Source organism: Indicator indicator, chromosome 9 (assembly GCF_027791375.1).
Source record: "Indicator indicator isolate 239-I01 chromosome 9, UM_Iind_1.1, whole genome shotgun sequence".
Classification (NCBI taxonomy): domain Eukaryota; kingdom Metazoa; phylum Chordata; class Aves; order Piciformes; family Indicatoridae; genus Indicator; species Indicator indicator.
The window spans coordinates 30,204,245-30,214,209 of record NC_072018.1 but is presented as its reverse complement, the minus strand read 5'-3'; positions in this window follow the sequence as shown (position 1 = coordinate 30,214,209).

Sequence of the window (9,965 nt, the reverse complement as noted above, 5' to 3'; positions counted from 1 at the left end):
AAATTGCTCAAGTTCTCAAGTGCAAGACTAGGAGGACTCCATGACAAGTTTGAATCCTGGTTTCAAACTATTTCTGATGGAAAAAAGCTTGTATGCTGCAAACTTGACCCAAAAATGATGTCAAAAATGAAGAATATATTTAGAATCACGGAGTGCTTTAGTTGGGAAGGAACCTTTAAAGGTCTTCTAGTTCAACCCCCTGGCAGTCAGCAAGAACATCTTAGGGATATGATTTAGGGATGAACCTTACGGAGTAAGGTTATCAGTTGGGCTTGGTAATCCCAAGGGTCTTTTCTAACCTGAATGTTTCTCTGATTCTGTGATAGATCAGGTGGCTCACAGCCTCATTCAACCCCACCTGGAACAGTTCCAGGGGTGCATTTACCACAACAGGCCCTGCTAAATAGTCTGTTCCAGCTTTCTGATAGGCACCTTTAAGCATTGAAAGGCCACAATAAGGTCTCCCTGGCACATTATTGTTGTGTCCTCCTCTAGACTGGCTCCAACAGGTTCATGTCTCTCCTGTGCTGAAAACCCCAGAGCTGAACACACTACAGGTGGAGTCTCACCAGCAGAGGGGCAGAATCCCTTCCCTTGACCAGCTGGCCATGCTGCTTTGGACACATCCCAGGATGCAGCTGGCTTCTGGGCTGTTGAGTGCACATTTGCTGGCTCCTGTCCAGCTTTTCACCCAGCAGTACCCCTAAGTCATTTTCCACAGGACATAGGACTTACTACGAAGATAGTATTTTTAGAAGCCCCTACACTTCACATTTAACCACATGAGCACTACAGTTGTTGACCAAGTTGTTTATGACTCAGCAGCTCCACTGGTACATTCACGTTGATAGCATCTCTTTAGCTGCACAGCCTCAGAACTTCTGCTGAATAATTATAAAACAAAAACAAAACAGTCGCAGCCACCAATACACAAGTCCCAGCTTGCAAGGCTGAAGACTACTGCTCTGCCCAACAAGCTACAGTGAGGGTTTGGCTACTGGTGTTCAAAGAAGTCATTTTAGCCTAATAGTAAACAGCTTTTTTGTTGTCTCTAACCCAGTCGCACATGTATCCCGTATCATCCTCCCCAGGAATCATTGTAACAGCTAAAGATAAGCCAGAAGACAGTATTGTCTGACCACGCCTTTCTCCACGCACTCTCAAGGATGGAAATTGCAAAGGTAGCTACATCTGGTTCTCTGTCAGTGCCACACTACCTATAGTGCCAATTTAAACAGCAGTCTTTCCCCAAGGCTTGATCCGCTCTTGCTCAGCACGAAGGGACTAGAGCAGGATGTGGAAGCAGGACTCGGTATATCGTGTTCAGCAACTGGAGAAACAAACTCTGACATTGGAAGCTGAAGCATGGAACAAAGTTGTCGGAGCTGTAAGAGCACAAAAAAGGCCTTTTCTTGTAACAACTTTGTTTCACAGCAAAGAAATTCCCAAAATTCAGTCTCTAATGAAGTGCGTTAAAATAACGATGGTTAAAAAAGATAACAGGAATTTGGAAATGTCGTTTGAACCAGAAAACCCCAAGTACTCCCTCAGTATTTGGGAGGTATACCCCCCTGCCTCAGTACAGGTTAGGGGTTGACCTTCTAGAAAGTAGCTCTGTGAGGAAGAACCTGGGAGTCCTGGTGGACAAGTTTACCATGAGCCAACAATGTGCTTTGTGGTCAAGAAGGCCAGTGGTGTTCCGGAGTGCATTAAGAAGATTGTGGCCAGCATGTTAAGGGAAGTTCTCTGCTCCCTCTGCAATAGTGAGGCCACGTTTGGAGTGCTGGGTCCAGTTGTAGGCTCCCCAGTTCAAGAGAGATAAGGAAATACTAGAGAGAGTCCAGGAGAAGCTACAGAGATGCTGAGGGGACTGAAGCATGTTTCCTGTGAAGAAAGGCTGAGGCTGTTTAGCCTGCAGAAGACAGAAATGGGATCTTCTCAGTGATGATTAATATAAGGGCAGGGTGCAAGGGGATGGGGCCAGACTTTTTTCACTGGTGCCCAGCAACAGGACAAGGAACAACAGGCACAAACTAGAACCCAGACAGTTCCATCTGAACATGAGGAAAAACTTTTCCTGTGAGGGTGCCAGAACACTGGACCAGGTTGCCCAGAGTGTTGTGGAGTCTAAACCTGCACAGACACGATCCTGGGCAACCTGCTGTGGATGACCCTGCTTTAACAGAGAGGTTGGACTAGATGACCCCCAGAGGACCCTTCCAACCCCCACCATGCTGGGATTCTGTGATATGATAGGGAATCCGTATTTGAGGCAGCAATGATATACTTAACAAAATAGTAAAATTGTTCCAAATCTGGGCAAAAGAGGGGAAAGGAGGGGAAAGGAGCCTTTTCAGTCTGTTGTCATCTCCAGAACACTGGCTTCAAGCAATTTGTTTTCCCCAAACACTCAGGCCACCAACTCCTACAGACTTTATCCAATAGCTGCAGTGAAGTCAACTGCAGTGTGGATAGCAACTGCATTTCAGATGCTCCCTGTAATTCAGGTGCCATTCCAGAAGTAGATAATGCTTCATAACAGAGATTCAGAAGCTACATAAGATGAACTGTACTACACCAGTTATTCTGTTAAAGTTTGAAACACAAACATTGGGCAACTACAGACCAGTCTGCTTCACCTCCATCCCTGGAAAGATGATGGAGCAGCCCATCCTGGAGGTTATCTCTAAATGGAAGACAAGAAGGTTATCAGGAGTAGCCAACATGGATTTACTCTGATAGCCTTCTATGAAGTTATGACCAAGTGGGTAGATGAGGGAAGAGCAGTGGATGTCATATATCTTGACTTCAGTAAAGCTTTTGATACTGTCTCCCATAATATCCTCATAGAAAAGCTCAGGAGATGTGGCAGAGATGGCTGGTCAGTGAAGTGGATTGAAAACTGGCTCCACAACAGAGTTCAGAGGGTTGTCATCAATGGCACAGAGTCAACTCAGAGGCCTGTGGCAGGTGGTGTCCCCCAAGGATCAGTACTGGGTCCAGTTTTGTTCAGTATCTTTATCAACGACCTGGCTGAGGGCATTGAGAGCACCCTCAGCAAGTTGACTGATGATACAAAACTGGGGGGGTTGGCTGACACCCCTCAGGCTGTGCAGCCATCCAACATGGCCTGGACAGGCTGGAGAGCTGGGTGCAGGCAAACCTCATGAAGTGTAATAAGGACAAGTGCAGGGTCCTACATCTGAGGAGGAATAACAACACACACCAGTATAGGTTAGGGGCTGCCCTGCTGGAAAGCAGCTCCACAGAGAAAGACCTTGGAGTGCTGGGGGACAGCAAGTTCTCCATGGGACAACAATGTGCTCTTGTGGCCAAGAGAGCCAATGGGATCCTGGGATGCATCAAGAAGGCTGTGTCCAGCAGGGCTAGGGAAGTTCTTCTACCTCTCTGCTCTGCCCTGGTGAGACCACACCTGGAATACTGTGTCCAGTTTGGGGCTCCCCAGTTCAAGAGAGACAGAGACCTGCTGGAGGGAATCCAGCAGAGAGCCACAAGGATGCTTAGGGGACTTGAGCATCTCCCCTATGAAGAGAGACTGAGAGCCCTGGGGCTGTTTAGTCTTGAGCAGACTGAGAGGGGATGTGATCAATGTCTATAAATATCTGAGGGGTGGGTGTCAGGAGGAGGGGGCCAGGCTGTTTTGGGTGGTTCACAGTGATAAGACAAGGAACAATGGGTTCAAACTTGAACACAGAAGATTTCACCTCAACATGAGGAGAAACTACAGTGAGGGTGACAGAGCACTGGAACAGGCTGCCCAGGGGGGTTGTGGAGTCTCCTTCTCCAGAGACTTTCAAAACCCAGCTGGATGCATTCGTGAGCAGACTACCCTAAGTGATCCTGCTCTGGCAGGGGGGTTGGACCTGATGATCTCTTGAGGTCCCTTCCAACCTCTGATATACTGTGGGACTGTGAAATTCAGGTCACGACCTACAACTTTGGGAAGAACACCAAGAACATTTCATACAAATCAGTGTATTAATGATATCCAGAGACTCCAAACAAATGCACACCCATCCTCTGACTGCCCTGCAACCTCAAACTGAAAAAAAAAAAACAAAACACCATGCAAAACTTCAAAGACTCAATAAGCCAAAAAAAGCTTTAACTGTGCAAAAAGCATTAAAAAATATAATCATATCCTTTCAGGAGTTTTCCATTTCATGTTCAAGATATCATTACTGTCTAGTATCAGCAAGGAAATGAAGAATAAACTTACTAGAACCAGTGTCCTGGTTTGAGATAAAACAGAAATAATTCTGTTTGGTAATTTGACTTTTCAGCTCAGTCTCTTCTAATTAACTGCACTTTCTGCATGTGTTTTCAGACAGTGTCTGCTTCTAGCAGTGGCAAAGCTGACATTTAGTTAGTACCACAGATCAAGGTCATTCCTAAATCTTGCGTACCACATTGAGGTGCACAAGAGGTGGCACCTGAGGGGAGGAGCGGACAGGACAGGTGACCCTAAACTGACCAACAAGGGATTCCATCCCATGGACATGATATTCAGGGTCAAGTCTCTTCTTCAAGGGCTGGGCATCCAAGGAGGGCTTTGTCTGTTCTGCCTTCAATCCACATCCATGTGTTCCTGAATACAGTTCCAGAATCCAGCTCCTGAACCTGGTTCCCATTTGCTGCTGAGTCCAGTCTGGGACTTCTCCAATGCCTGCCCACAGCATCAGTGATGTCATTGCCATCAGGGGGTTGGGTTCAATATTGGTTAAGTATCTATTTGCGTATTTTTCATTTTATTGTTATTATTTTCATTAAAGCTGTTTTCTTTTCCAAAGCCATAAGTCTCTCTCCTTTATTCCCTCTCTTTTTCCTTTGGGATGGGAAAGGGGTTAATAGAGAGCATCTGTCACTCATCTGGTGGCCAGCCCAGCCCTAACCCTTGACAGCCAGAGAAGGACACCAAATTATACAGTCTAGCCATGTAGTGTCCTTTCATAGACACAAAAACCCTCTAGGTGAAATTAAGAATTGCATCATTGCAAAAGGAGACCAAAAGTTTTGCAAACAAGCATATAGATGACCTATTAATTGGTGCAGACAGACAAATGCTGTAATAAGCAATTTTCAGTGTCAAGATACCTTCCTGCCACAGATCCAGTTTTGTAAACTCTGTGTTAAGCCTCTACATATGAAATTTTGTGGTTACTTTAATATGTATCTAAAAACAAAAGAAAACACTTTAGATGACATTGAAGATAAAAGAGAAGGAGGAGATAACAACCCATCCAACCCAAGGCACTGCAAAAATCCTCTGTGGGCAAAGAGGGTAGGAAAGAGGTAGTTTGTTCTTGTGGTTATGAATTTATACATTATTTGTAGTCATAAGAAGCCCCCCCAATTTCTCCTGTAAAGAATAAATAAAGACATGCATAGAGAACTACTACAAAGAGTGAAAACTATTCAATTAAAAGTGCAATATTTTTAAAATACATTTTGAAGTTCCTAAGGAGGCAATAAGAGGGAGAAGCAATGAGGAAAAAAAAAGTCACCAGACTTTATAAAGAGAGTCTGTAGGAGGATTAATTCATGGTTATCTGTCCCTCAGAAATGAGGTGATACAACAACACCTGCACAAGTCGGAAGACAAGAGGAGAATGTCACCTTAGTCATTCCCCATCTAATTCTGATCATGGTGAAAGGCAAAGAACTCATTGCATACAAGCACTGGCAGCACTTCCCCAACCCCTTCCCACCCACGTGAAGGCACAAAAGGAGAATACATTATTCTCCTGACTCCATTTTAATTAATCAGTGGGAAAGAAATTCCACTGCTGTATTCCCCTGTTCCACTTCTGTTACATATTAAGGGAGAACCACACGATAATCTCCCACATTCTCTATTTCAATTAGGAGACCAAGGAGGAAAGAGGGCACATGCTACACTCTTCCATGCTCCTCCTCACTGTACTACATGGCAGAATGAAGACACACAGAATCTCATCTTCCTCTCTCCCTCCTTGCAGGGACACCACAACAGTCCCTGCTCCAGTCCGCAGAGGGAGGCTGGAAAGGCAGAAATCCCTTCTGGTGAGATTCTTCATGAAGGGACAGGCATCTCTCTCCTTTAGAGTTCTTATTGCCCAGAAAGCTAAAGGAACCGGAGGGGGAGCTAACTATCATTCCTTAGATTGAAAGAGACGGTACGGTGCATAGTCAACCAGCATCCCCTTGAATCCTCATAGTGTTTTAAACGCAAAAGGAAGACGTGCACACACGGGGCTATCATGCTCTTGGAATCCTGCTGCACTGCAAAGGCAGGAGATATATGTGCCCTTCTTCCTGGATCCCCACTGCATCGCAAAAAGAAAAGGAGAGTACATGGGCAGAGCTAGCAACCCCTTGGGTTCCTCCTGCACTGCAAAGGGAGAACGGCAAGGGAGGTGTGCATGGGACGTGCATCGCTTTCCCCTGGGTCACTGCTACCACTTTGGAGCATGAATGGAGGCAAGAGTGGCACTAGCAACCTCTTGGGTCTCCCCAGTGCACTGCAGAAAAAAAAAGTGGGAAGGGGGGAGGACAGACGGGGGAATGGATCCCCATGCTCTTCGGGTCCCCATTGCACTGCTGGGAGATAGAGGGGCAGCGCGTCTCCTTTCCTTCTGGAGCCACACACAGCTAAGCAAAACGGGAGGAGGGTGCACATGTACTAACATCCCCATCCTCTGGGTGCTCAGGGCACTGCGAAGTGAAGGGACCTGGGATTCGCATCTCCTCCCCTTGGGTCCCTGATGGAAAGAGAGGAAAAGCGTGGGACAAGCATCTCCTTCTGCTGGTTCCCCCCGGAAAGGACAAGGGGAGCGGGAAGCTCGGGAGCAGCACCTCCCGGCCCCGAGGCGCAGCTGAGGGAAAGGGGGTGGATCCAGCACCTCCATGTCGCTCAGCGGAGGACAGGACCAGCATCCCCTGTCCTTCGGTCGCCCGCTGCAACGGAGTCGAGGACTTAACCCTCCGCTCCGCTCGCTCCCCCGCCCAGAGGACGCTTCATGGCCGCCCCCCACAGCGCCGTCTCCGGGAGCGGGTGTCTCTGTCCCTGGGCGAGCAAGGCGGCCGCTGTGGGGCTGAAAGACCGACATCCCTGAGGAAACCCCCTGCCCGTTTTAACAGACCGTCCCTCTCCGCGCCGCCCGGCTCCCCGCCGTTACCTCAGCGCAGGATCCCGCCGCTGCGGCCCCGCTCCTTCCCTCAGGTGGCAGCGGCGGTGCAGGCAACGGCCGCGCCTCCTCGCGCCCGACCCCGCCGCAGCGCCCGCCCCGCCCCGCGCCCCGCGCCCCGCCCCCCTCGAGCCGTCACGCCCTGCCACGCCCCGCCCCTCTTCTTGCCGAAGCAAACGAGCCAATCATAATGAACAGAGCAGGTTGCTAGGTAGATCGGGACCTCCGGCCCCCCGAGGGTAGGATGTGATTGGCTGATACTCTCCCGGGAAGCGGTTGCCATAGCTGCTGGAAGCGGCCTGGCGGGCGGAGACAGGTGAGGGGCGCCCCGGCCTAGTGCTGCGGGCCGCTGGGGATCCCAGGTAGGGGCGACCGAGGTCTGAGGGAACATGGGACTCATGGAGCCTCTGGGAGATCGTGGGGCACACGGAGGTGCATGGGGAGAGGGTACAATGCAGTGGGGCATAAGTGGATGAATAGTGTGGGACGCTGCTGGGACAGCCACGGTGTGCTATGGGAAGGGGGTTACAAATGTGCTGGAACACAGAAGGACAATGCAAAGAGCGGGGAGTACACACTCCACAGGATATCCGCATGAGGGTCAACAAGGCCAAGTGCAAGGTTCTGCACCCAGGTGGAGGCAATCCCCCATACCAGTCCAGACGGGGGGATAAAGGGTTGGAGAGCAGCTCTGTGAAGGACTTGGGGGTGCTGGCAGCTCCATCCAAAGCTGTGTGACCAGCAGGTCGAGGGGGTTCTGGCCCTCTGCTTCAATCTGATGAGGCCTCATCGGCAGTGCTGTGTCCAGCTCTGGGGGCCTCAGCACAGAAAAGACATGGACCTGTTGGAGCATGTCCAGAGGAAGCCACAAAAATGATCCAGGAGCTGGAATCCGTTTGCTGTGAGGATAGTCTGAGAGCGTTGGGGTTGTTCAGCCTGGAGAAGAGAAGGCTCTTTGGGAGAGGTTCTTGCATCCTTTCAATACTTAAAGTAGCCTACAAGAAAGGTTGTCAAGCCCTGGAACAGGATGCAGAGGGCAGTGGTGCAGTCATCATCCCTGGAGGGACTGAAAAGCTGTGTAGATATGATGCTGAGGGACATGGTTTAGTGGCAGAGTCAGCAGTGTTAGGTTAATGATTGGACACAAGGATCTTAAAGGTCTTTTCCAGCCTAAATGGCTCTGTGATTCTGTATGGATTTCATTAGTGTTAATTCAATGTGCTGTCAGTCACTTACTGAGGTTCTGCTGCAAATAAGTGGTCTTGTTGCCTTGGATAAGGAAGGGTCTCTTAATTTCAGGTATAGAGTCTTAAACCCTAAGAGGCATCCATGCTCACGAGGAGAGATCAGCTTACTTAAATTTTATTGGCAGCTGACCTTGACTTGTCCTCACATGGAGTAATGTTATTAGGCTCTTTCTCTGCAAAATGCATCCTTAAGCCTCTGAGTGCACCAGGCTGTGTCAAACCACAAAGGCTGACTGCTACAGAGACCTGGTCAAGACCAGCAAGTTTGCTTCTGAAGGACTTGTTTTGAGTATGATTTGCACAAACCCCTGGAATGCCATTCTAGAGGGTTAAGCAGAGATTAACCCAGCTAAAGGAAATTATTCCAATGCCTTTAGTTAATATGATATGGTTGTTATGTGTTGTTAATCTTTCTTAAATACAACCACTTGTGTTTTTTTTTTAAACCAAGGGCAGCCCCTTGACCCAGCTTGTACTGAAACCTGTGAAAGTATTTCCACTAGCTTCAACAGGATTTCATAGAATTTTAGATTCATAGAATGGTTTGAGTTGGAAGGGACCTGTAAAGGTCATGTAGTCCAAACCTCCTGCAGTCAACTAGAGCAGGTTGCTCAGAGCCCCATGGGGAATAGTTCCAGAGACAGGGCATCTACCACCTCTCTGGGCAACACAGGCCAATGTCTCACCATCCTCAGCAGAAGTAATTTCTTTCTGATATTTTAGTCTGAATCTTCCCTCTTCCAGTTTGCAACCATCAGCCCTTGTCCCGCCACAAATAGGCTCTGCTAAAGAGTCTCATCCCCATAGTGATTATGTGATTCTGTTCTTTCTTATAGGCCCTTTTTAAGTACTGAAAGGCCACAGTAAGGTCTCCCTGGAGCCTTCTCTTCTCTAGTCTGAACAATCCCAACCCTCAGCCTGTCCTTGTAGGAGAGGTGTTCCAGCACTTTGGTAATTTTTATGGCCTTCTCTGGACCTGCTCCAAATTGTTCATGTCTCTCCTGTGCTGAGGACTCCAGAGCTAGACTCAGGACTGCAGGTGGGGTCTCAGCAGAGAGGAGCAGAGGGGCAGAATCTGCTGTCTTGACCTGCTACTTTGGTCAGCTGCTTTGGATGCAGCCCAGGATATGGTTTGCTTCTGTGCTGTGAGCACACATTGCCAGCTCATTTCAATCGGTCTTGAAATTTTCTCTTTTAGATGATGCATTTTTCCCTTTGAAATGAATATAAATCTTCATACATCTCAAAAAGCACAAATCTCTGGGATGCCCACCAAGTTCACTCAAACTTTGAGCCATGCCTAGGTAGCCCCTAGTTACAGAGTTTTACTTTAACATGTGTGGTGTGCCAGGCTCAACTACTCTGTGCCTACTGGATCAGGTAACTGAGACAGCTGGAGATCTCTGACCAGCCTTGTACGAAGTTAATCAAACACAACCACTTTGAAAACACTTTACCTACTCACAGAAATTGGTCTTTCCTCAGCCTTTTATCCTAGTCTGTTTTTGCTATACCAGCTACCTGTTCTTGC